This window comes from Numida meleagris, chromosome 17 (genome assembly GCF_002078875.1).
Source record: "Numida meleagris isolate 19003 breed g44 Domestic line chromosome 17, NumMel1.0, whole genome shotgun sequence".
In the NCBI taxonomy this organism is placed as follows: Eukaryota; Metazoa; Chordata; class Aves; order Galliformes; family Numididae; genus Numida; species Numida meleagris.
The window spans coordinates 459,494-486,824 of record NC_034425.1 but is presented as its reverse complement, the minus strand read 5'-3'; the positions used below and the strand labels follow the sequence as shown (position 1 = coordinate 486,824).

General features: G+C 51.1%; 1 protein-coding gene across 6 annotated transcripts in view; it reads left to right on the top strand.

Annotated features, from left to right (window-relative positions):
• Nucleotides 20-27,331, top strand: part of MYOCD (myocardin) — a 229,533-nt gene continuing 202,221 nt past the window's right edge. For all 6 annotated transcript variants that reach the window (XM_021414981.1, XM_021414982.1, XM_021414978.1 and 3 more), the window contains exon 1: nucleotides 20-265. The gene's annotated coding sequence lies outside the window, so the exon portion shown is untranslated. The remainder of the gene's footprint in view (nucleotides 266-27,331) is intronic.

The following is a 27,331-nucleotide window of genomic DNA, read 5'->3' as shown; positions in this document are numbered from 1 at the left end:
CCCCCCGCAGCCCCGGCCTCCCCGCTCCGCACCGCGGGCTGCAAGAAGTTAATTTATTTTTGGAAAAGCGGCTCGCAGAGTTTGTCTAATTCCATCCGCACCGGCTCCTTTCACTCTATTTTAAACCGGTTCTTACTGTGCTCTGCGAGTTGATAAAAACAATCACTGCTCCCTGATAAAAGCGGCCCTAACCCGCGGAGGAAGCAAGGAGCCCCCCAAGCTGCATCTCCTCCCGGACACTGTAGCTCAGCTGAAAAGTTCGCAGGTAATTTGCGTTTCCTACTCCACGTCTTTCTGCTCTCTGGCTGCTTGCTCACAGTTCTGCCGACACACGGCACCCCCACCCTGCGGGGCGCGCTCCCGCTGCTGCTCGGGGGCTGTTGGGCGGTGGGGCCGCGCGCACCTGGCAGCCCCGCACCGCTGCACGGTGAGGAGAGGATGCAGCTTTGCAAAGGGAGGATGATGGGGAAGGGCCACGTGAGTGCCCGGCGGCCGTTTGGAAGCCGCTCGGACGGGTTCGCTGAGCCCGCAGCCCCGCTGCATCCCTGCCGGCTTCTGCTCCTCGTGCTCCCGCTTCGACGGGGGGGGTGCGTGCAGGATCAGGCCGGCTGCACCGACCGCTTGGTGCCAATTCACCGTGACTCACCAGTGCGACCCGCAGAAACTGTTTAGCTCCCGGCATCGCTCACTCTTCAAAATCCGGGGCGTTTATGGACCGCTTTGTTTCTTTTTAAATGAACGTGTTGCAAAATGCGCCCTGACACAAACGATTGGTCTCGTTAGTTGAACTGCAGAAGCGCTCCGGGGAGGTTTGTTGGCCTCGTGCAGGGTTCCTGCTGCTGCAGGGTTAATGCTTTCGGGAGCTGCCTTGGCGGCAGCACAGGGTCCCAGCACAGCGGGGCTGTGCAGAGAGGATCCCTGCACTGTGCCTGTCCTGCTCAGTGCCCATCCCTGTGCTGTGCCCATCCCTGCACTTTGCCCATGGTGCGCTGTGCCCACCCATCCCTGCCTTATGCCCATCCCTGCACTGCCAATCCATCCCTGTGCTGTGCCCATCCTGGACTGTGCCCATCCATCCCTGCACTGTATCCATCCCTGCGCTGCGCCATCCCTGCGCTGTGCCCATCCCTGTACTCTACCCATGCTGCGCTGTGCCCATCCATCCCTGCACTGTGCCATTCCTGCACTTTGCCCATCTCTCCGCTGCCCACAGCACTGCCCACAGGTCCCCATCGCTCTCGGGAGATCTGCAGGTGTTGGGGAAAGGGCTGAGGGTTGGGGCTTCCATGCTGTGTTACAGCCGCTGCTCTGCTGCAGCCCGTCTGCGTCCCGGTCAACTTTTCCCTGTTGCCTATAGGTTAAGCCCACCTCTTGGTACAAAAAATAAAAATAGGAGAAAAATGGATGAAATAATTTTGTTTTAGAATAGCATGACCTGATCTCTCCTGCATATGTCACTTGTCAGGTGGCCCAAGGGATGGCAAAAGGCCCCACAGCCCCCCCCCCCAGTGCCACTCTGCCCCGGGCTGTGGTGGTCCACGCGCAGGGAGGGGCGATGCGGGTGTTGTGTGGAGCATCGAGCTAAAAATAGTTTCTCTTTTCTGCTCCATCTGAATGGGCAGCCACATATGACTGTACATGGATTTGTCTGATAGTCCCGTTTCAGTGTAAGAGACAAAATATCTTAGTTATGGCTTTGTTCTTCAGCTAACAATGGGTAGCTAAAAATATCCGACTTTGTTCCACTCAATAAAATTCTCTCAAGGGGAGACACTAACGTTACATTTTTGCCAGATCCGTGCAAAATGCAGCCAAAGAAAACGTGCATTTTTGCCAACAACTTTTCATAAAACTTGTAACGAGCAGAAAGCTGCGCAGCGCTGTGAGCGGGGGCTGCGCCGGCTGCTGCGTGGCATCGCGGGGCTGCCCCGCTCCCTGCGGGCGTTCGGGGATGGCAGAGATGGTGAGATTGAGCCGCCGCCTCCTCCTCCCCATCCCGGTCCTTCTCGTCTCGTGGTCCATGTGTGCTCGTGCTGCAGCAGCGTGGGGCAATGCATCGCTGCCTTGCATGAGGAGAGTGCCCCAGCCTTTCAGTGGCAGCTGCTCGGTGGTCTCTGTGGTCTTGCTCTAATTCCCTTATTTCCCGTTTTATGGCAGCTGGGGCTGGAGGCCGGCCCGTCCTGCTGTGCAGGCGTTAAAAGCCTGGCACAGCTCTGCAGTGCGTTCGCAGCCTGACAGCCAAGAGGAAACCAGCAGAGACCTCACTGGGCTGGCACAGGCCCACGAGATGGGAAGGAGATGGGCCCTCTTATGCTCACCCCATCTCCAAATCCAGGTGTCCCCCAGTGCCCCAACCTATCTGCAGCACTGTGCCGGTGGCTGCAGCACCACAAATAATGGGGTGAGCGGGAGGCCATCCGCATTCTCTTTGTCTCTCTGAACCTGTTTCCATTTTCCAGCATCCCTCCTGTTGTGTAGGCATCCACTGATGATCACACTGATAATCCCACACCTCTGTGCTGTATTTACTCTCCAGGCCGCAGTGCCACATCCAGCACTCCTACTGAACCGTGTCCCCTCCTGCAACCTTGTCATGTTGATGCTTTTCTTTGGGCACTGTTTAGTATATGGCTGCATGAAGTCTACAAACATTCAGGCTCCTGTGGCAAGGACATTTCAGTACCGAGGCTGGTGGGACTGCAGGAGCAGTCCCTTGTGCCAAGGTGACAGAGCTCTTGATGCACAGGCGGGATGAAGCAGGAGTGGTCTCTTGGTGAGGGTGGGCTCACAGCTGAGGTTGTTGACAGAGGGGGGTGCAGGCAGGAAAGCAGGCCAGGGGACGCTGCATGGCTCTTTGTGTGCCGTGGCTGAAGCACAGCCTCCCTCTGTCTGGTGCTTACCCTGCTCCCCAACTCTGCAGGCACCTGTCCTCCTGCAGGACCTGTCCTCCTCCACAGGGGCTGAGCTCCAGAGGAGGGCTGCCTCCCCAGGGGAACAGGCACGTCTTTTGGGAAGAAGACGCTGCCTAACGTGATTCATGCAGTGTTTGCTGCTACAGCATTCCCGGAATGTACCTGCTTTATTTCTTGGCCTTCTCGCTTGTTGTTGGAGAGGAGCAAAGTTAGCTGATGACACCAAGCTGAGTGGTGGAGTTGATACAACAGAAGGAAGGGATGCCATCCAGAGGGATCTGGAAAGGCTTGAAAAGTGGGTGCACATGAACCTAATGAGGTTCAACAAGGCCAAGTGCAGCGTGTTGCAGTTGGGTCAGGGCAATCCCAGATATGTGTGCAGACTGGGAGAAGAACTCCTAGAGAGCAGCCCTGCAGAGAAGGACTTAGTGGCTCTGGTGGACAAAAAGCTGGAGATGAGCCAGCAGTGTGCGCTTGGAGCCTGGAAGGCCAACAGAAACCTGGGCTGCATCAGCAGAGGGGTGGCAGCTGCATGTCAAGCCCTGGTGGAGGTGCTCAAGAGCTTGGGAGCCAGTCAGGAGACCCTGTGAGGTACTAGGGCTGGGTACCACACTTCCAGGTCATCTCAGTGCCATGTGCCAGACCAGAGCCCAGCCACTCTGGCTGAGCTCTTGGGTCAGCAGGGGCTGGGGACATGGCAGACAGTGCCAGCTCAGCACTCCCCACTCCCGTGGCCCATGGCACAGCTGTGCTGCAGCATGGCTGAGAGCCTCACACGCAGCGGAGCAGAGGCACCAGTGCCTGCCTGTCCCTCGTTCCTCCATGCTGGGCTCCTCCAGCCCCTGTCTGGCTCCTAGGATGTGGGCGCTGCACAGACAAGGCTGTCATTTTGAAAGTCTCCGAAGTGCATCTCTTCTGCCTGCTTCCCTCCCCTGGTCTCAGGGACAGGAAGGCAGATCAGTGGGAGAGGAGGTTTCTTTTGAAGGACTCATTCCAGTCCTGGGAGCTGGTGGGTTCGTTGGGTGCAGGAATCCTCTCCAGTTCTTTGCGCCTGTGTGGGGAGACTGGAGAAGGAGCAGTGAAATTATAGTAGGGGAGCAGGGAGAAGAGCACATCAGGGCATGGTATCTAGCTCCTCCGTGTGACGTGCTGCTGTTCTGCAGACTCGCAATAGCACTGCCGTGGTGATTTACACGAGGGACATTTCTGGAAGGGGACAGGAAGCAAATTCATAATTTTTTTGCCTGAGGTGATCCAGAGTGATTTCCTTGACAAGCCTGCAATCCGTAGCCTTCCTCTGTGCTCTCTGCCTGCTGTAGAAGCGCCTCTACTTTGAGGCAGAGCTGTTGGTGGGCCTGTGATGGCCCAGCCCTCCTCCACCTGGCTGCAGCTGGCGGTGGGTCTCAGCCCATCCCACTGCCCAGGTGCGTTGCTTCAGCTGCCATATGCCTGTGCCTGGGACCTGCCTGTGTCCGTCGTGCCCATGTCCCAGGCACACAGCAGCCAGCAGCTCGGTGCTGTTGGCCTTGGCCTGGAGAATGCCCTGGGACAGGGGACGTGGCTCTGCCTTAACTGCATTTTCTGACTCATATTGATTTATGACCCAACCTCAAGCCAAAAATACACCCAGCTCATACGGGCACTGCTGGAGCAGACACTGAGTGCTTATCAGCTGTCCCCAGGGCTTTCCTGGCTGCTGACCTCATTGGGAGGCTGTGACAGCTGTGGGCACCCTGCGGTCCGCGGGGCCAGGCCCGCTTTGGGCCTTCTCCCCAGGGCTGCTGTGGGATGGTGCCCGGAGCCCCAGGGCAGGTGTGGGCCCTGCTCAGCTCTGCTCTGACCTCCATGGACTCCCAGTGCTGGGGCCAACGTTGAGCATGCAGCCAGGGAGGTTTCTCACCATGGGAATTGTCCCCAGGCTCTGCTCTGGAGGCAGAGGGGCACTCTGTGACACTGTGGGCATTGCCCATCCCATGGGCTTCTCTCCTCGTGCTCCACCAGTCCACCATTAACCACACAGACAGTTTTACCCTTCTGTAACAGTTCAAGCCTCCCAGGGCCAGTCCGTTCCATGTGCTGTCGTAGCCAGTGGTGGGGAAGAAAGCACAGTGGCTGTGGCCTGTTGAGGATGACAGTCTGGTATGGCCTTACCAGAGGGGCATCTCTGCTCCTAGGATGAGTCTCTGAGCCATGGGCTGGCAGCGTTCCCACAGCACGTTGCAATGCATTGCTCCCTAACTGACAGAGTTTTGCAGCTTTCCTGCATTTCTGGAAGCAAAACTGCAGCTGAGGAAGAGCAAAGCATCAGGAAGCTGGGCTGAGCATCTTGCTGTAGGAGTCTGATTTGAGGCGCTCCTAGAGGAACTTGGTGCAGTGCAGAGGGATGTGGGGATGAAGGAGCTGAAGACAGCACATGGACACAGTTGGGTGCAGATCTAGCCTTGGTGCATCTGTGCGTGTTCCCTATCTGCACGGCAGGCGAAGGCCATAAATCAAAGCGGATCACCAGAAGTGCTGTCAGAGCAGGTCATTTCACAGGGCTCTGACATCGGCCAGCCAGCTGCTGGACGGGGCATATGGAGTTTGTTTAACCACCCGCAGCAGCACGGCGTGCCATGGGTCCAACAGCTTGTTGTGCAGTGCAAGTAACAATAACAGCGTCTGCAGTTGTTGGAGGGTTGCAGTGCCGTGTGGGATTTGGTCTCCACTTAGGAAACGTTCCTGGGAAAGTCTTTTTGCTCGCAGTGCTAGCAGAGGAGGCTTGACTCCATTCTGAAGCAAGACGATGAATAATAACTCCCCAGAGATGTGGCAAAGGCTGTGAAACAGCCTCGTGGAGCTGTGAGCCCCAGCTCAAAGGGCCCTGCTGCGTTCTGTCCCTGGAAAACTCACAGTGTCTCATTTCTGCTCCACAAACAGCACGTAGGCATCTCCACCAGCAGCTGTCATCACCGCGCGAGGAGCTGTCCCAGCGTGCTGCTTGGAGTCCCTGGGTTCAGCGCTGACAAACAGCTCCGTCCCTGGAGGCTGCCCCATTGCCTGGGGTGTGTGGCTAGTCCAGAAGGGCTCATTGAATGCTGAGCTGCTAAGCAGGGTTCAAATAGTAGATGTGGTCCTTTCAGTGGTGTTTGAGTTTGACAAATCCTTTGCACCGTTGCTTGCTCATCCCCATGCCGTTGCTCCATGCTGTTTCTCTAGGGTAGTTCCATCAGGTGGCCCCAGGCCTGTGTCTCACCATGCTCCACTGTCCAGCCATACAGAGCAGCCATGGGTCCTGGGGCTGTGAGCGTCCCCTTCCTGCTCTGCTGCCTTCCTGCAGCAAAACCGTTTCTTCCTCTCTTTAGCAGTGCAAACAGTGAATGAGGTGCACAACTGCTGTGTGCAGCAGCCTCAGGGCCCCCTGGCAGATGTGGTCACACGTCCATGTGTCACCCAGTGCCACTGCACTCCTGCCAAGGTCCCAGGGCTTGGACATTGCCACTGAGCGATAGACTGTGTCTCCATGTTGTCATGGTTTTATGATTTTCGGTTATTGGTACTCCACATCATAACATCATGTAGCGTATGTACCTGGTTCTCAGAAGAGAAGGACTACTACAGTCCCCACGGTACTTTGCTCCTCTGTTACCATTTTCCAGCCGGAGGGAAAAGATAAAAGCTCGCAGTATAAAAACTTGCAGATCACGAGACCTCATCCCTTTTTTCTGCCCGTCTCTCGTCCTGGCAGCACCTCGCTCTCCAGCCGTCTTATCGTCGGTAGCAGAGTAAGGCCTACCTTGATTTTGGGACATTCTCTGTATTGGATTCATCAGCTTAAATTGTAATTATATTGTATTATAGTGTGTTGTTTTGCATTCCGATATCTTATTTATATTGTATTATAGTGTGTTGTTTTGCATTCCGATATCTTATTTAGTAAATTAGTTTGTTTCTCCTCAAATTGTTGCCGCTGTTCTTTGCTCTCAGGGCCATCTCCTTACCCTTTTTTCCATTTTCCCTTTTCCCGGGGTGTGGGCCCGTGGGTCCCTCGTCCCCTTCGTCACGGAACTGGGCCGAACGCCCTTAAATCATTGATACATGTCAGCCCAGAGCCATCACGCTTTGTATTCAGGAAAGTATGACAGTGAAAGTCAGACACAGCCTTTCAGAAGGGTTTTCAAACATATTCCTTGGTTCAAGCTGCACAAGGATCCTAAAAATAAATACCTCTACCAGCAGTGTTGGCCTTTGTTTCCTCCTAGGGAACCTCTACTACTCCAGACCCTGCCCCATGTTTGCAGGGCTGCAGAGAGCACACAACTTTGGTGCATGGCTGCCAGCTGGAGATGTCTGGTAAATGCTGTGTCCTACTGGAGATACCTCCATGAGACCAGTCTGGGGTGACACCGCAGTGGGCTCCTGAGCCAAAGCCTCAGGCTCCTGTGTGTTGAGCATGGGATTCAAACAGGCACAAAGGGTGGAGAGCCCCTGGGCACAGCACCTGGGAGAAGGGGTGGATGGCTTCCTTGGGAGGGAGGTGGGCTGGGTTCAGCCCCTGGTGCAGGAAGTGACCCGCTGTGATGACTGGAGCCATTCCTCGAGCATGAGGGACTGCTGTTGCAGCCAAGACACAAAGGCTGCCCCAAGGTCTGGTGCGCCCAGCAGCTCACCCAGAGCACACAGCCAGGCCTAGAGAAAGAGATAAGGGATGTCTAAGCCCGGAGTGGGAGGCAGCAGCTCATTGGAGAAGAGTAGGATGTGCCAAGAGCCCTGGTTTTGTGCTCTTTGTAGAGCAGACTTGACAATAAGCCCGTGCAGGCCCTTCCGTTGGGAATTTTCACCCATACAGAATGCTCGGTGGTATCTGCTCCTCTGCTTTGCCTTCTCCAGGGCCATCTGACTGCAGCATGCACGTTCTGGCTGCCCAGCATCCCAGCCATTTGTCACTGAGAAATTTAACTTTCTGAAGTCTGCAAGCTTGCTAAGAATAAACTTAATAAATTAGTGAGCGTATTTAAAGTGCACCACTGCTCGCTGATCTGGCATTTTAATCTACTCGTGAAGCTATCCAGAGTGTTTGCTCAGCGTGTGGCCAAGTTCTGAAATATTTGCATGCTGCTATTGTCAGTACATCTCCTGACCCTTTGCAAAAGGATGGCAGGAGGAGTGAATTTATAAGAATCTTCCACTGGCGAAGGTAGCGGAGCCGTTCCTAACACACTCGGTAGAGTTATCTCCCTCAGATCATCTTCGCCTGTTATTCCGATTGGGTGGATGAGATACAATTAAACAGCACAGCTGTGTTTTATGTTCTCCAGAGCTACATATCCTCTTCAGTGACACACATTCTTTGCAGGTCAGTTGTAAAACATGTTTGATGTTGGCACATAGGCAGTTGGAGCAAACCGAAGCTGCTCTATCTGTTGGGAACGGCAGTGGGGAAGCTGTGGGTTAGCCTGGCCTTGCCCCGTTAAGGCAAGAGGTGCCCGTTTCTTCCTGCCCCTTCCCCATGGCTGGGCAGCCGGCAGGGGGCTCATGCAGACAGGATGAGGGCCAAGCAGCTGTGCTGGGCTCCAGCAGCTGGATCTCCTCCCCTCCTCCTCTGCCTTGTTACAGCAGCACGGATAATGAACTTCCACTGACTGTTCTGCGAGCTGCCCATTTCCACCTGTTCTTGGGGGTTCTTGGAGCCCCAATGAAATGGAGCAAGATTTGGCTCTCTGTAGGGATCCCATGGCCATGCTTCCTTCCATGACCATCTCCATGCTGTGGTCCTGTGCAGGGTGCCGGCTCTCAAGTCCTCACGCTCCTGGAGCCGCCTTTGCTGGGAGCAGCACTGGAGGTTTTGAGTCACATGGCAGCCACTGCTTCCACCGACTCCAAGCACTGTGTGCTGTTTCAGGATCGGGGGTTTGAGTGATGGCAGACCCTGCCCACCAGTCTCTTTGTGCAGAAATTGGGATTTCTAGCTAGTGAATCATAGAATCATGGAACCAATCCTTAGAGTTGGAATGGACCTTTGAAGGTCATCTGGTCCAACTCCCCTGCAGTGAACACAGACACCCACAGCTCCATCAGTGCTCAGAGCCCCATCCAGCCTGCTCCAAGGATGGGGCACTCACCACCTCTATGGGCAACCTGTGCCAGTGCCTCACCACCCTCACTGTAAAAGACTTTTTCCTTATATCCAGCATGAATCTTCCCTTTCAACTTGAGGAATTCCTCAACTTTTTTCTGTTGTTCAGTTGTATCAGTTTCTTTTTCCCATTTTTTTTTAATGCTGTGTGCTCATGAGCATCTTCTACTCAGTCTTTTTAGTTCTCCTGTAGTTCAGAACTGTGTCTGTGACCCAAACACTGGCCCCAAAATGATGTGCCCTACTTTAGACATATACTTAGCACAGGAAGAATTGCTTCCTGAGCAGCACTCCTCAGCCAGGTGTGGGAGTGCCAGAGCAGGCTGACCCCAGCACAGAGCCCTAGGATCAGGGGAGGATGGAGCTCAAGCAGGAGCACACAGAGCCAAGCTTTGTAAGGAAGCTCAGTTCTGAGTTAAACTTGGATTTAAAAAAAAAGAGTTTGAAAAGAAATATTGTCAAGAACAAAAGCTTGATATTTTTGGAAAAAAAAAAAAGGTTAATTTGGAGAATGATGGAGAAGGGCAGTAATGAAAGAGAAACCAGAGCAATTAAAGCAGCAAAGGGTAAAGTGAGGTAGAGGCCAGAGACACCCTGGCGTGAGATCAGAAGAGTTTGAGTGGGAATAGAAGTCACCAGGTGCCAAGGACTGCCCAGTGCTCAGCACAAGGTGCACCTTCCAGCTGCCCATCCATTCCTGAATTCATAGCTCGTCACTTTCAGATCGTTTTTCCCCTCTGGAAGCTGGCCTCTCATGGTGGAGACCCAGGACATCCCTGGGCCCATCGAGTAGCTCAGTCTCACCAGGTGACCACACATCTGAAGCAGGTTCAAAGCACCCATGGTTTGCAGGCTCCTGGCACAAGGCGCTCCTAAGGGACAAGTCTTGGGCAGAAGAGAGGTCACTTCTGCTGTGCTTCAAGGTTTAATTCAGCTGCTGCAGTAATTCACTTCTTTTGCCTCTAAAGATTGCTGCAGGTCTAGGAATTCTTTGTTTATTTATTTTGTGTGACAAATGTGTCACCAGAAAAAACACTGCATTGAAGCTTTGGCTATCAGTGGTGCGTGACTGAAAGGGAACAGTGGGACATGGTCCCGCCTGCAGGTACAGGCAGTCAGCAACAGTGAGTTCAGAGTTCCTTTTCGGAGCTGTTTGAATTATGAGGACTGCAGATATCTTTGTGGTTATCTACTCTGGCTACCAGGTATCATCTGAGCCCAGATTTTCTTCTGCTTGAGTCGCAGCAAGCAACCAAGCATGATGTGACATCTGCTAATGATGGTGATTCCCACAGTGCCCAAGTGAATTGTTGCTGTGGTTCATTGCCCTTGCTGGTATGCCAGTAATACTGTGCCACATTACTACTTCCAGTTTACCTAGCTTCAGCTTCTGGACATCAGATTGTAGTAAAACTCTAACTGCTAGGTTGGAGAGTCTTCTGTGGGAAAATAGATGTGATCCGTATACCCCACAGCCTGCTTTTTGGCTAGCAGAGTAGATTGAGCTCCCGTGGTCTCTCACTGCAAGGTCAGTTCTCTTTAACCATCTTCATGGCTCTTCTCCCAGTCTCTCATCATCCTCGTGAGCAGCACAGCCAGCTGCTGGCTGGGCGCAGGCACCCAAAGGCAGGGGCATGTAATTTCTCTGATTTCCCCCCCACACTCCTCGAGCTGTGCAGCAACGTTTGGGGCACCTTCGTGTGCAAGGAGGGTGCAGTCAGTCCGAACGCTGCCGAACCCCCCAGGGTTTCACAACCACCACTTTCCAGGACAGAGCATCCTGCCTTGTATGCCTGACCCATAATCTGCATTCTTGTTGCAAGATGTGTGACTATATTTGGCGATATCGACAATCTGCTTGTGCCCAGTTTATCCAGAAACCCGGGCCTTTCTGTATCAGTGATCTGGCTTCTTCTCTGTTTGCCAGTCTCACAATCTCTGTGTCATCAGCAAACTTTACCACAGATGATTTAATATTTTTTCAGATCATTGATAAAAATGTTGAATAGCACAGGGCCAAGAACCGACCCCTGGGGAACTCCACTAAATCCACCCCTGCTGGGTGAGGAGTTCCCATTTACAGTTGCCTCTGAGACACGCTACCCAGCCAGCTTTTAATCTGTTTAATATGTGCCATGTTGATTGTGTATTGTTCTAGTTTCCTAATCAAAATGTCATACAGTACCAAGTCAATTGCCTTGCAGAAGTCTAAGTATATTACACCACCAATATTATTTTTATCAATCAAACTTGTAATTTCACAAAGAAGATGAATCTTTGCCTGACAAGTTCTGTTTTCCATAAGTTTATGTAAATTTCCTTCAGCTTAAATCTCCACCCGCTGCATGCTGTGGCAGCCTTCAGAGGTGGCTGCCCAGAGCTGATGCCAGGCTGACCGTCCTGCCAGGATCTGGTTCAGCCAAAAACTCCACAAACATTGGCAAACATCAGCTTTCCTCTATTGCTGTTGACTCTTCTAGTGCCTCCACCAGAGACAGACTAATACAAACAACAGCTTCAGAAGAGCTATATTTATTCCTTTTATATTGAGAAATTGGTTCTCATCAGCTTCAGGTTTGCAGTGCATGCATTGTCCTCAGCTCTTGGCTTTCCTTATCAGTTTTCTACAGTTCCTCACTTCTCATTCATTATTATCAGTTTCCACTTTCTTAAGTTATATATGGTTTTCTTATTTTTCACAGTTGTCTTCACTTCTTTCACAAGCCAGAGTCTTTTTTTTAACCAGTGTTGCCTTCTTTCTCAATTGTGGGATTGTGGTTTTGGGGCAACACGTAAAATGTTTTTCAACAATTCCCAGTTAGCATTCACATTTTTCTGATTAAATACTTCTCCCAATTGATTCGCTTCATAATTGTTTTCAGCTCTGTGAAACTGAATCTTTTTAGCATCAAGTGGATATATTTTCAGAACAGAGCTTCACTTTAAATACTCACTTTATAGCCATTCTGCTTTTCAGTTAAATAAAACACAACATTGACTCTTAGAGACATTTGGCATGCATTTCAGGGTCACAGAACTGGGAAATGGGAATTGTTCCTTAGAAAAGATGTTTTCATGAAAAGTTTTTTTTTTGTCAAAGTATATATTAATTTGAATAAAGTGGGGCTTGCCTAAAATCCAGAGCTGTGCAGATGACATCGTCTCTCTTTTGGCAACTGAAGTTTCAGACATTTAGCCCAAAACTTTCTTAAAATTCTCCACATTTCCCTAACATTTGGCAACTAAATGAGAAACTCTTCAATCGCTTTGAAGTTGTTCAGGTTTAGCTGAAAACTCAACTTCCTCTTTTTAATTATTATTTTTTTTCTAATTGGAAATGAACATTTCCTATTGAAATTGTGAATTTGGTGTCCAGAATACCACATTTCACTGACAAACTTTTGAGGAAGCATTTGTCACTCATTCTGTGGAGGATGCCTATGGTCAGAGGGTCTCTGCTGAGGTGCTCAGCTGGCAGATGGCCGTAGATCGTAGAATCATAGATTCATAGGATCATAGAATGGTTTGGGTTGGAAGGGAGCTCAATGGTCATCAAGTTCCAACCCCTCCACCACAGGCAGGGTTGCCAACTGCTAGATCAAGTACTAGATCAGGTTGCCCAGGGCCCCATCCAACCTGGCCTTGAAAAAATCCATGGACGAGGCTTCTACAACCAATCTGGGCGGCCTGTTCCAGCACCTCACCACTTGCTCTGTAAAAACTTCCCCATGACATCTAGTCTAAATCTCCCCTCCTTTAGTTTAAAACCATTCCCCCTTGTTCTATTGCTATCTGCCTGTGTAAAAAGTTGGTTTCCCTCATGTTTCTAGACTCCCTTGAAATAGTGGAAGGCCGCAGTGAGGTCTCCCTGCAGTCTACCCTTCTCCAGACTGAACAAGCCCAGTTCCTTCAGCCTGTCTTCATAGGAGAGGTGCTCCAGCCCTCTGATCATCTTAGTGGCCCTCCTCTGGACCCTCTCCAAAAGCTCAACACCTTTCCTGTGCTGGGGGCCCCAGATCTGGATGCAGTACTCCAGATGGGGCCTCACAAGGGCAGAGTAGAGGGGGACAGTCCCCTCCCTCACCCTGCTGGCCACTCCTCTTCTGATGCAGCCCACATTAACCACTGACCTTCCGGGCTACAAGTGGTTTTTCGTCTACCAGGACCCTCAAATCCTTCTCAGCAGGCCTAGTCTCAAGGAGTACTTCTCCCAGTCTGTTTACATACCTGGGATTACCATGACTGGAGTGCAAAACCTTACACTTTACTTTGTTGAATGTCATTATGTTCACAAGGGCCCACGTTTCAAGTTTATCATGTCCCTCTGGATGGCATCCCTTCCTTCTGCCGCATCAAGTGCATCATTCAGCTTGGGGAGCAGAAGAGCGTCTGGGTCATCTGAATCACTGATGTGTCCTGTGGAATTATCTGCAAATAGATATCCATCCTCAGTCTCTTGATTTTTACTGAAGGGTGTGCAGGGCTCAGATGATGGCCTGTGGGCTCCCATCTTCTCTTAACTCTGGTGCTGAGAGTAACTCTTAATAAATTGCAGCTGGCCACTCAGACTGTACAGTTGGGTCTCTGCTGATCTGTCAGTGACTCCTAGGAACTTAGGTGATTGCCAGGTGAAGAGATTTCAGCACAGTCTCTATCTCTGTATCTCTCCATCAAGGCTGTTGACTTGTATGTAGCCTTGACAAACATGGTGCTTTCCCTCATCCCTCCTCTGACTTAGATCCCAGGGTGTGCTGAGCTCTGTCTTACAACCTCTGCTCTTCCCAGACAGGGCACACTGCCTCTGGAGGTACAATTACAAGAGTTGATGTGTCTTATTCTCATGAGTCACTTTTTCATTCACGCCTTGAGTTTCTGCAGAGCCATTTACTGGCTGTCATAGGCAGAAAGAATCATCTACTCTGACATTTGCACAGCAGGCCAGCGACTTTCATCTGCTGATTCCTGCATCTCACTGCAAAGTCTGGTCAAGAAAAAACATTTATTTTACAATGAGATACCCAATCTTGAATTAAAGCCTTTGTGCTGAAAGCAAATCTTCTGCATCCCTAGGCGAGTAGGTCCAATGGGCCAATAGTGCTCAGTGTTAAAAGTGCATTGCATACTTCTGCGTAGATCCTGTTTTTGCCTGCCAGATTCAAAAGCTCTCTGCCAGAGAGGTCTGCCTCCCACACTGGTGCTACAGGATGACTGGAGCCACTCCTGCCTGCCTGCAGAAAAGAAAGCCTCTTATTCCCAAGAGAGCTTCTGGTTTTCTCCAGTCCTCTTGAGCTCCATTAGCACTCCCAGAGCTCAAGGCAGCCCAGGCAGGTTTCCTTACCACTCTGCATCCATCTCTTGCTCAGCTTTCTCCCTTGCGGAGACCTACAAGACCTGTTCATGCTCTTAATGGCAGTATTCCTTCCATGGGATATTTCCTCCTGGCTTTCCTTCCCTGTGTCCCTACCTAGGAGTGTTTATTGACCTGTCCACAGTGGACATTGCTGCCTCAGTCACTGAACCAAATGTTGTTGTATTCTGTGGTTGGCCCATGGGATGTTCAGCCATGGGACGCTCAGGCCTGTTGATGGACTTTTCACCTTGACCGGTTCCTCTATACCACCAGGACTCCCTAGCTGGCTGCACTGAGGTCCCCTGGTCATACCATGGGGCAGCACATCTCTTGGGGGCAACATGAAAGCAAAGGCAGAGCTGGAGGGATGCAGCTGCTCCCCTGTCCCCCATGCCCCAGACCCTGGAACCTCTTGGCTGACCCCAAAAAGGCAGTGCCTGTGGGACACACTCCCAGAAGAGCCTCCACTGTGACGTCCAGGTCTGCTCACACTCTCCCCCCACTCCCTACAGCCCTGGGTCACATAACGTGCTTGGAGTAGGCCAGACAGACTCTCTGGCAGACTCTCTGGCATCGCTTTTTCAAGTCTGATTAATGGGGCCAGCTCTCCTCCAGATTGAACTCAAGAAAATACCATTATCTCCCGCGCAATGACTCAGACATTGTATTGCAACATCTTGTTGGTAATGTCAGGTCGCAGGCAACGGTATTAAAAATGAGCATTTTACCCTGGACAGGGCATTAACTATGAAATTAAATCTGTATTTATTGCCTTTAGCCATGAGCCTCTGGGCTCTTCCAGAATAAATGTTTTTAGTTCCGTACAGGAAGATTCTGGCATTTATAAGGCCAGACATTTAGTACTGTACGCACACCCGCACGATGCCCTGGGTGCGTTCTGGCACCGTGTGACATCATGACAGGTATGGTGAACTCACACTTTGCTTTTGTGCTGAGTCCAGCTAAAACATTTCTGTGTCCTGCTGAAGACCACCTCTGGCTGAGTGCAGAAGTTATATTATAAATGTAATTTATAATCATAAATTTTTTAAAAAATATGCAATATATGATGACAATATCAATATATTCTAAATTTACAAATATGACCTATGGGTATTTGCCTGAGTGCTCCTACCCATACTCAGGGTGAGCATCGTGCAAGTGGAGGAGGAATCCATGCCCACTAACAGGGCACTGACCCTGTTGCTGCCATGGATGGGGCCAAGCTGGGGCTGGCTGCAGTAGGAAAGCCAACATGTTTTGTTTGTGGCAGTGTCACAGTGTGCCTGGTATGGGAGCCTGCCTACCCCAGGATCCCAGGGTTTGGTCCTCAGCCACCTCCACAGCTCCTCACAGCAGGTGCTGAACAAGAGGTTTTCACTGAAATGGGTGTTTTGCACAGAAAAAGGTCTGTTCTGGAAAAATAATCATCATCACTTCATTGAATATAAGTATCAGAATCAAAACCAGGTGGCTTTGTTTGAATACAGGCGGTTTATCAGTGGTGTTCTTCAGTTAAGGACCAGGAGACACCTTTAAAAAAGTGATGAGAAGTGACGACATTCAGTTTGTTCAGTCTGAAGCTCCCAATGTGCGGTTTCTGGTGTTTATTATTTATTCATTTGTTTTTGACAATTATTTGGACCAACTCTTAGATCAGGTGGAGCTTTTGTTCTAGACAGGCTTCTGGCAGTGCCAGGCTTTCTTTCAGCATTCTTTGGGTTGTGCCTCCTGCAAGGTGGGAACCACGTAGGGTCCTGAGGGACATTACCGAATGTACCTGCAATTTCCAGACTGGCAGTTATGATAAAATCCAGCCAAATCAGTTTTCCAGTGATATTTCCAGCACCACAGCATGGCTTGAAGTCCAGCAAACAAGGCTGAGGCCTGTTCAGTGGATCTTAGCTCTGTGGCACTACTGGAATGGGAAAGAAATGAAATACTCCAAACGTTCTTGGAAAGTGTGATGTCATTTGCAATGCTCAGTCCTGACAGCACAGCTTGGGCTGGCCCCTTCCTGTCCCTGTGCAGTGCCCTTGGTGTGAGGTGGTTGGATGCCAGGCTCAGCTTCATCCCGATGGCATGGCCTTGGCTGGGGCCGGGGCTCCCCATGCAGACCTTGCCCACCTCTCCTTCTCTCAGCCCTCCCTATCTTCCTCACCACCATCAAGCTGTAACAACATCTCTTGGCTTGCATTCCCCTCTGTGACTTGGGATGGCCGCTGTCCCACGGGGCATGAGCATCTCACCCAGAATGTCCCCCACTGGGCAGGACCAGAACACAGGCAGATTGTCGCTTGCCCCCCCTTGGGATGGGGTGGGAGGCAGCTGATGGATTTAAGGGCTTTTCCAACAGGCATCAAGTTTGGCAAGCACGTATTTGTTGTTAAATGCAAGAATTCTTCATTGTTGTTGAGTGTAAAAATCACTTTCTGTTGTCTTGTGCAAGCAGACTGCGCTGGCCTCACACAGAGCCTGCTGGCAAGGAGCAGCCCCGGAAAGCCGCTCTGCATTTAGCGGCACTGCAGGGGCTGCCGGAGGCCTTGGGAGATGCAGAGCAAGCACGGCACATGCTGGGCAGTGCTGACGGCTGGGGACAGCACGCGATGCTCGCCAGGCCCATCTGGAGGGCTGGCCTGCTGGGGCCTTGCACGTAGGGGCCTGCTGTGGCCACGCTGCCTTCCCAGGAGCACCTGGAACCCCTCAGCCCCGTTTCTCCACCGGGAGTGCCAGAGGATGGGGTAGCACGGCTGATGGTGCTACTTGTGGTCGTGACCCGTGGGCCACTCTTGAGCTTGACACCATGTTGTACCATGCACGTGCAGGGCCACAGAGCTGCTCTGAGTGGTCCTGGACTGTGTGTGTGCATGGTGGGCTCTGCCCTGGTGCTGACCAACATGTGGTCCTTGTGTGCAGGGCATCCCACCCCAAAGGAGACAAACTCAGAGGGGAAGGCAACCCAGAAAGAGAGCCCATAGCCCTGCTGGACTCCCTCACCTCTGATCGGCCACCACAGGCATAGGCTGATCTGAGGGTCTTGTGGGATCTGCTGAGCCATCTCCTGCTGCCGTTGTGGCCTCTTGAATGTCTCAGTTCTGTGACTAGTAGCCCTCATGGAGACGGTTAATGGACTGGCCTGTGGTTGCCCTTCACCTGCTCAGAAGACACCAGGAGGTGCCCTATTCCTTGTCCTCTTTAGCTTCTGGGAGTGCTTAAGATGGACAGGGACCCTTTGGGCAAATGGACTGGCTCTTGTCCCTTGAGATATTCTTGATGCCCAGGGGATGAACCTGCCGTTTGCCAGGGTGAGATGTCTGCCATTGCCAGCACCTGAGGATGTGACTGTACGAGATCACTGACTGCTTGGTACTCCCTGATTTCATCCTCTCTGCTGGGAGAGGGGACCAGGGCACCTCCAGGTGAGAGAATGGAGCAAGTCCCTCAAAGGCCTTTTCCCACCAACACTGTGATGTTGCCTATATTACTGGGATCCACTTACAGTACTGATTGCAGCACAGTGGCTTTCGTCTGTGGTGTTTGTTTTTTTTTTTCTAATTGGAAAAAGAAAAATCATTGGAACAATAAACAAAAAATGTGAAGAGTAAATTCCTCCAGAGAGGACATCTCCATGATCTATGCCCAACTTTATGGGACTGGGTGTACCATGCTTAGAGAGTGTGCAAATTTCTGTGATCCCCTTGGCTTAGGGCCAGTACAGAGCAGCCCTAGCATAGCTGACCAGGTCAGCCATGTGGTATTTTAGTTTGCTGTAGTATATCCTGAACCTACAGTGTGTACTTATTGATGTGTACAGTGCACAGTCATCTGTCTCATCTCCTGCTGCTCTGTCCTTTCAGTTGTACGGGTTTTCTTCAAAAGACAGTATCTTGTGAAGATTTTTTTGATGAATGGTGTCATTTTTGCTGTGACTTTTCACTGGAGTATCAGTAATATTAAGAAGCAACTGCACCCTCTGGCATTTGTTGGGCTGGAAGAGAAATGGCAGAATTCCCCAAAAGAGAACTTTCTGGGAAGAGCAGTGGCTCAGGAAAAGCTGGAAGTTGTCAGTGTAGTGAATTTTCTTTGTGATTTGATGCTCAGCTTTTGCAGAAAACCAGGATTCTGTGCTCACTTCAAGGTAAACAACCAAGACTATGAGAAAGAAATATCTGAACCAATTGTTAATGTTTCCTTCTAATAGTGTGAGCCTAGAGTTTGACTAAGCATATGCACTGGAGGGAGTCCTCTGTGAGTTGATACTGATGGTGAACCAAAATAAAACAGACTATGGGAATATCTGCAAAAAAAAAAAAAAAAAAAAAAAAAGATCCAGAAGAGCCCCAGAACTGGAGAGGGGCTGGAGAGGAAGCAAAAGAAACTTCACCAGAAGTGCTGAAGATTGCTTTGGAGGTTTTCATAGAAGGTTTGCATGGGTGCCAGCCAGGAAGAATCCTAGGAGGTGGAGATGGGCAGGATATGACATTTGCAGTAAGTGACTCCTGCTGGTACAGGACGTGCAGGACTGTTCTTCCCACATGGGCTCAAAGAACATTCCCTCAAGTGAAATCTCCCCAGGAGGTGCCCCCAGCTTGGTTTAGTATCCTGTTGCAATGGATGGCTGGGAAAACCAGCAGAGAGGAGAGGTTTTAGCAGTCAGCTTGAGTGGACCAATTGCTGCCAAACTTATCCCCATAAAAAAGAGACTCAGTGATCCAGATCTGATACCAGCTCTTGATGTGTGGCTTAGAGCCAGGCATCCCTCTGAGCTGGCCCAAACAGAGCTCAGAGCTGGGTGAAAAGGGAGAAAGCAAGAAACCCCACCTGAACTGGCAGAGGGTCTGCAGAGACTCAAGTGACGAATGTGGCTGAGTATTGATGAGGGCTTCCAGGATAAACTTGCACAGAGCAAGCAAATAGTCACTCTGCTGGGGCTGGAGATCAGCAGAGGAGGCCAAAGGCAACTGGGAAGCCTTGGAGTTTGCCACAGATCCCAAATCTTTTCTGGCAGAGATACACCTGAAGGGGAGGTAGCTGTGGGCAGGGGAGGTGGACACTGGTGGAGATATGGCTCCGTGACTGTTATTAATGGCGGAAACTGTATGCTGGTCCTGGCCAGAGAATCCACAAGCAATTAGAAAATGTGATATGTCCTGTCTGTAAAACAAGAGGACTGGCAAGAAAGCAAAAATTAATAGAAGCAGTTGAGTTAAATGCTGGCACCTTCAAGTCTCACCATTTAAAGACTCTTTCTGGTTGGGAGAGCTGGTCCAAGGGCACAGCTGAGCCACCTGAGAAAGGGGTGGTCCCAGCCAGGCTGGAAAAGAGCCATTATTTGCAGAACCAGAGATGCCTCTTGTCTAATCATTGCTGATACCAGGGCTGCTCTAAGTGATGTGATAAAATATAAGCTCTGGTAGAGTATCCAGACCCCACTAACAAGTCCCACAGGTCATAGCATGGGCACTCGTTAAGAGCAGCTTTGAGGACTCTGCCCCAACCCAGTTTCCACAGCCCAGAGAGCAGTGCACTGGGCTTACAGACCCAATGGTTTGGGCAGCTGCTGCCTGGGAACGTGGGAGCGTCCTATTTACAGCATGTCCTCAATTTCTGAGCAAGGTAATGAGATCTTGCTGCAGTTTGATGTGGTTCCCTGAGGATGCTGAGGTTACAGCTGCTCCTCAACCCCACGTTGCTCATCCTGGGCAGTTTTACATCAGCATGTTGCATCTGCTCTGTGTTCTTTCCCTCTCCCCTCTGCTGACCCAGCTCTGCAGAGGTGAGAAGAGAAGGAAAGCATGGTGGCTGACTCAAGGAGCAGGATGGAAAGAATAACCTGCAGCATTCTGCTTTTGTCCAAGGGATGGGGCTATAGGATGTTTGGATGGGTCAGGCTGAAACATGGAATGGGTGAAGGACTAGCTGGCTGCAGAAGCTGCTATACATTTGCCACCTTTGGGAAGTGCAGAACATCAGGGAGGTTCAAAGTCTTGTGGACGACGGAATTCCCTTCACTGCCCAGAAGTCATGTTGGATATAACTTGCACTCTGTCTTGTTTCTTGGAGGTGGTGTTGTTACTTCTTACTCTAGGGTGGGACAGCTTTGGCCCTAGAGTCTCTGTGATGCTGGCATTGTGACTGTTGTTCATCAGCCTGACATCTCTGATCACTAATGAGAGTTGTGAGGCGCTGCAGGATGCAGTAGCAATTCAGAGTCCACTGAATCTTCCATTAATCAAGGCCTTGCTTGTGGTATGGCTATAATAATGAGGTCTTGAATTGCCATCTTGAAGGCGTTTGTCAAAGTGAGTCACACCTGTATTATGGTCTCTTATCTCCTCTTCACTTATTTGGTATCCCATGTCCACCAGGCTGTGATTTAGTGTCTCCCATAGCTACACACTGCGTTGTGCGTGAGCTGCGCTCAAGAACAGCTTTCAAGCTGTCAAGATAATCTTGCATTCAGCTGAAATGGATCTATGTCAGCCTGAGCCAGGAACCACAAGGGACCTCCTGTGATTTGAGTGAGGTTTTAGCTTTCTGTGTTCCTCCCTCGTGTTGGCCCAAAACAGGAGATGTTTGCTGGAGGAGGTGGCTTTTCCTGGGCTCCTCTAGGAGGTGATGCAGAAGCTACCTAAGCCTCTCTGAAACACTTTTTTCACTTTACCTTCCGCAGAGCTCATGTCCAGTACTACCTGGCTTGTGGTGCACCTCCCTCCCTGGCCATCCCAGGATGTAGCTTCATTTTCATAGCACCTTTTGTGTCTACTCTCTGCAGTTGCAGCACTTGACTGCTTGGAGATGGCTGAGTTGAGTTTGCTCCTGCCACAACCCGTGCTTCCCACTCCACCCCTCCTACCAAAAGCCCTGCCGAGCCTCAGCACTTAGCCATGTTTGTGTTTGTTGTCTGAGACACAGATAGTCATGATCCCACTGGAGATCCCTGTACTGCCTGGCATTGTGCTTTCCTGAGCCCTTATACTATGTGGAAACACAATTTTCTTCATTAACTTTCAGTGTACAATGGAGACTACTTTGCGCATGGGGTATGCTGCGGTCTGCATGATCCCCACTTTGTTTGGCAACAACTTGGCTATGCCATTTTTTAGGTGTCCTGTGCCTGCCAGTGGCTGTGCATCACAGCCCAGGGTCCTTGCTGCCTGCCCAAAGACAACCCAGCCCTCTCTATTTTCTCCCCAGCTTGCTCCAGACTCCTTCCTCCAAGCACTCAGCCGAGGCAGGTGATCAAAAGCCAGCACTGTTTAGGCCACAGCAGGCAGAGCAGTGATGCCTGGCAGCTCTGCCCAGAGCAGAACTAGAGCCCTGTGTGCAAAACATCCTAAATCTCAAGGCAGCATCCTGGGGACTTCTTTGCTGGGGGTGGCTTTGCACATGGATGGTTTTCCAGTCCTTTTCCATAGCACTTGCAAATGAAACACTGTGTTTTCCTGCAGGAATGTGCTACTTATGAATATGGAGAGCACCCAGGAGGATGTCTGTGCTCAGAGGACCCCCCCACCCCCCCCAAGCTGAGGGCAGCAGGATGTATGCTCGCCTGGCTTGCCAGCACCAGCTCTGCTGCCAGTCTGGTCGTTGCCAGGGCTGATTATTTCTCCTGCACTGTTCTGAAGGGAGCAGCTGGCAGCCACCTGCTTAGTGATAAGGAGAAACAGAAAATAAAGGCCAAGCCAGCATGGTGCGGTCCCCAGGAGGCTGGGCAGGCTGGAAACGCTGAGCTTGGTTCTGCCATCCAGCCCAGTGCTGAGCTCCACAGGTGTCTGAAGGGTCAATTCCTTCACGGCAGCCACGTGTGAAATCTGAGGGGCTGATCTACAGTTTGCCATGGATTTTTGCTGTCCAGTGCTTGGTACCAAACCATTCTCTTGCAAGTAACTGCACAGGCATTGCAGTAGCTGCAAGGGATGCAAAGGAGGGATGCTGTGATGCCCAGCTTTGTTCTGTTGTTCAGGTCTTAAGGCTGGGAGAACACAGATGCTCAGCACAGCTGTGTGTGGTGTGTTCAGTGCATGGCTCGTGCAGGAATGTCGGCTGAGCTCCTCTCTAGGTCAGTGGGGAAGCATCAGCCCAGCAGGAGCAAAACTGATGTAACCTGCAGAAGCTGCTCGCGCTAATCCTCCCTCATCATGAACTGCGGGGAGCTGTGGTCCCACTCCTGCCTTGACATCAGGAGGGAGGGAAGCCAAATTTGTGGCAGCTGCAGCGCGCATGGGCAGCAGAACTCCCATGTTCCCTCTAGAGGTTTGCAAGTATGATGACTCCAAGCTGCTAGTGATGATTTCCAGGATGAGAGATGTGAGTGCTACTGAGCGGCACGAGGAGTGCAGCAGGCACGGTCCTTCCACCGGATACCCACGCTGGGCCGGGCTTTCTGCAGCCTCTGAGTCTGCAGAGAGATATTTGGTTCTCTCAGGAGCATCCTTCCCCTCCTAATTGGAAGGGCTGTCAGACATAGGGTTTGAGTTTTGGGTAGTCCTGAGTGGGCCAGGGCTTGGACTTGATGATCCCTGTGGGTCACTTCTAACTTAAGATATTCCATGGTTCTGTGATTTATCAATCTCCTCCCAGCCTGGCTTTTCAGACATGCTGTGTCCACAAGCACTTTACCACCCACCCTCACCACGTATACTCCCATCTCACTGAATGTTATTAGACAGCCATGGGCTTTCACAGCTTCCCTTATTCTTGGAAAGATATTGCATCGTACAAATTAGTGGAAACACTTGGAACTGGTACAGTTTGCAAATCCTGCAGCTCATGCCAGTGCACATTTCTCAGCTTGATTTAAGGAGGGGGTATTCTAAATAGTGCCCGCTTCTCCTCTGCTTTGAGCAGCTAAGAGGCACTGATGCAAAGTTGCATAACCCAGCACTGCTTGTGTACATGCTTGAGAAGAAACAGCCATGGAAAAATCCTGTAACATTCCTCGGCTGGTCCGTCTCCTGGTATCAAAGTGTTTCCTGCTTTGCTTTCACCTTTGAATTTTAATCCGCCGGCTTTGTAGGAGTCCTGAGAGGGGTAGGCGAGGGCCCTGGGGAGTACAAGACCATTCTGGGGAGAGGTAAGAGCCAAGTCATGCTGTGTCCAGGGGGGGGGGGGGGGGGGGATCACAGGCTTAGTGTCCTTGCCTGGTGGCCTCCTGGGAAGTGCCCAGCTGGGCCCAGGTCCTGATGAGCTGAGTCAGAGCCCACACTGCTCTTAACCCAACTGTGGTCCCATGGTCAAGATCCACAACTCTGGCTCCACAGTCCCCATGACTGAGCAGCTAATGGCCATTCACTGGCTGCTCTAGAAAGGCAACTCTTGGAGGCTGCTCACATCAGAGGAGTTCATTGCAGCCCTCACCTACTCATCCAGAAACCACTCTTGCCTCTAGAAGCCCCCTAAGTCCACATATAGCTGGCTGAATCAGTTTGTAGCTAGAAGCAAGTTGGTTTATTTCTTCATGTCTTTCTCTGTTGTTTGACTAACGGCAAGATTTTGCAAGGAAATAATGAAACACAGAGACAAAGAGCAGGTCTTCCTCCCTCCTGACCTGGACTTGCATGGGATCCAAACTGGCAGTTCTTGGAGCAGCTAGTGCAGTGTCCTCTCCCATGGTGGGCATCTTGCTCACACTAGGGCTCCCCAGACATCCCATTTTCTGAGAAGAGATGGGCAGGGAAGCTTGAGCATGGGAGAGTTGAGATTTCCCATCCTTGAGAGAATGACTTTCCTTTGCAGTGCCTTTTGTTGATGGTATCTGAGAGGGAAGGAAAGCAGAAGGGATCTTCACTTGATATGTATGAGTGGAGGACACTTAGTGACAGCTCTGTGTCACCCCTATGGCAGTGATCAACCACCAGCAGCAAATTCCTCCAATCTCCATGGCAGTTCAAAGCCCACCTTGCAGCCAGTTCTCACTGTGGTGACCCAGGAGGTTTGGCTGGCCAAGGGGACGGAGGATTTGTGCCACCACTGTTTCCTGGCATAGCGGTCTGACCACTTTGGGTGGGTGACTAGTTTCTACCACTGAGCTGCCTTCTCTCTGTGAAGCTCTGCTATGTCTCTTGTTTATGAGCCTCGAATGCAGAGGGAACCATGGGCTCATCTGACAGCTCACGCAGGACTTGGGTTTGATGTATCTCCTGCCATTGGGGAGCACAACCTACTTAGATCAGCGTGTCATTCTTACTCCTCTGTCTGGTATGTGACTTTGGGGGGAATCAACTGAAGGCAGACCACAGGTTGTAGAGACACTGCTCAAAGCAGTAGGCATGCCATGCTACCCTGCCCTGCATATGGTCTTGTATGGACCCTGAATGGTGGCAAAGGATGGGTGCAGGGAGCCCCAATGACATGAGGAGGTATAAGGCTTTGGGATCCTCTTTTTCTTCACCCTCAACTGCCTCTTCAGGACAAGGAGAAGGGGGGCTCTGACTGCTGCCTGCAGGAGGGCTAGATCTGGGTAGCCACAGGCTGTCCATGGCAACACTATGGGGCCACTCTAGGGCCCTGGGCAGTCTGACCTAGTAGTTGATCTAGCGGTTAGATCCTTGAGGTCCCTTCCAACCCAAGCCATTCCATGATTCTATGAACACTCCAGGGCCCACGTGGTGTGTGGATGGATGTCCCTTTCCAACTCTGCCCAGACAACAAAGGGCTCAAATAGAGAAGAAACACCTGCCCGCAAAGGTGGTTCTGGGCCGTGAGCGATGAGGCAATCCAGGAAGGAATTTGTCTTTACTTCCAGTGTTCTGACATTTGTGGCACACCTCTGCAGTGTGTGCAAGGGTTGCCCTCCCATACAAGCAGTGCAGACTTGTCCTGGTGACCTCTAGCCCCCGAGCTCACCTGCTGTCTGACACTGAGTGTGGGGAGCACAAACATCCTTTGGCTCAAAACTCCACTGGTCCTCACTGACAGAGCCTCAGCCCACAACAACTCCCAATTAAAACACCTGCCCACATGTCAACATGTGTAACAAAATCTGCAGGAGATCAATAAACTCCACATCACCACTGAATTAAGTAGGTGTGAGGAAGCTTCACTGATGTGTCCTGGTCCATGCCCAGCTCTTCAGCTGCCTCCCATGAGTGTCAGTGAAATGATGCTAACAGCTTCCTCTGTCACTCCAACCAAGGCACTCTGCTTGCTTGGAGAGCAGAGGTGCCTGTTTATTACCACGTACCTCCAGTGTGACATTTAGACTTTGCCAATCCTCACCAAGGCACAGCACGTCAGCTCAATTGTATAGATTCACTTATGACTCACTCTGCAACTTGATGCATTATGTCCAGATAAAAGATACTTTATCCCTATGATAAAAACGGACACAGATGATGTCAAAATAAAAGAATGTTTTCTCATCCGAATAAAAGTTGAAGCTGCTGTTCTCGGGGTTATTTTGCTTGAAAACCTCCAGAGAAAGCAGGACTTTGAGTTTTTACCATTTATAGTTAGTTTTAGAAAATTCAGCATATGGAGTTTGCTGTCAGACTTCCTCCTCTCATTTGGACAGGAGAGTCTCTGTGCTGGTTGCTCAGTGCCACACGGTCACTGCTGGGGACAGGGTCCATGACTTCCCAGAGTCAAGGAACTGCATGGGACATTCCTCTTCTTGGTTAGAGAGGGAGCAGCTCTCTGCTGGGTAATCATGGGCTGCTGCAAGTCCCACAGGTTGTGGAAGTGCTTGCACCTGGAGGACACGCAGTCAGAGACCTCGGGGGTTCGCCCAGCCAGTGAAGGGCTGTACTTGCCCGTGCCGCTGCCCACAGCTTGGGTGTTCCTGCTGCAGGGTCACAGCCGTGCGTGAGGGTGGCTGGTCTGATGGGGAGCACAAGCCCTGGGGGAGCTGCGTGGTCCTGGCTGCATTTCATTGAGCAGGAGTTTATTTTTAGCAAACAATGCCAATTAGAGAGGGATTGTTCAATGGCTGCATCTCAACGGGACAGCAACAGCTGCTGGCGCAGCTCTGAAAGACCCGATCTGTGGAGGGATGCTCCTGGGACCAGCGAGGGGGCAGCTGAGATCCCCATTGCTGCTTCAGCTTATGGTCCTCTGCTCATCTGCAGTTACCAGATTCCTTGGGCAGTAGAGACGAGGATCACTGAGTGTGAGCAGGGCCTGCTGAGGGAGGCTGGATGTGTCCTCTTGGGGCGCTGAGGCCAGTGCCACAGAACCCTTCACTCATTGGTCCCAGATGAGGCTGTGCCTCTGGCCACCCGTGTTGGCTGTAGTTGGGGACGATACTTCCTGGTGGCAGATTTGCAGAGGTGCTGAAACCTAGAGAGTTGTGAAGGCACCTGGAGAAGTCCAAACAGATCTGCCTGCAGAGCTGGGCTGGGCTGCTGTAGAAGTCCTGGGAAAGTGCAAACAATTAAGCACAGGTAGGAATTGTGTGCACGAGCACACTGCGTCGATTCTGAGTTCTGAGGTAAATTGCTCATATTGCTTCCATTAAATCCTTCTTATTAATAAATTAAACTTTCTCTGGGGAAGTATCACAGAGCACCTATGCCATGAGAACGTGCACTTTGCAAAAGCAAGCAGAATTCTCTCACCCAAGCAATTCTTCTGTTAGTCTTTGTCTAAGGGAACTACTCAATGAGGAAGCCTCAGGGTAAAAGGCCAACCTTGGGTAGATAAAACTTAATGCTTTTGGTAATTCTCTGGTTGTGGAGAGTAGTTTGAAGCCAGTGACCTGAATCAGCCAGCTTTGGACCTTGTGCCTGAGTCCATCCCATAGAGAGAAGCCTGGAGAGAGCTGGGAGACAAAGGCAGAAAGACTGACGTTATTGATGAGCTCTCAGAGGAGATGAAGTTTGCTGGATGCACCAAAACCTTGAGCTCATACAGGCTGCAAACGTGACTCCCCCTTTCAGGAAACAAGAATGCCACCACTGCTGGCCAGAGGAATTTATATGCCCAGTGCCTGGCTGTATGCATGGTGGATAGAGA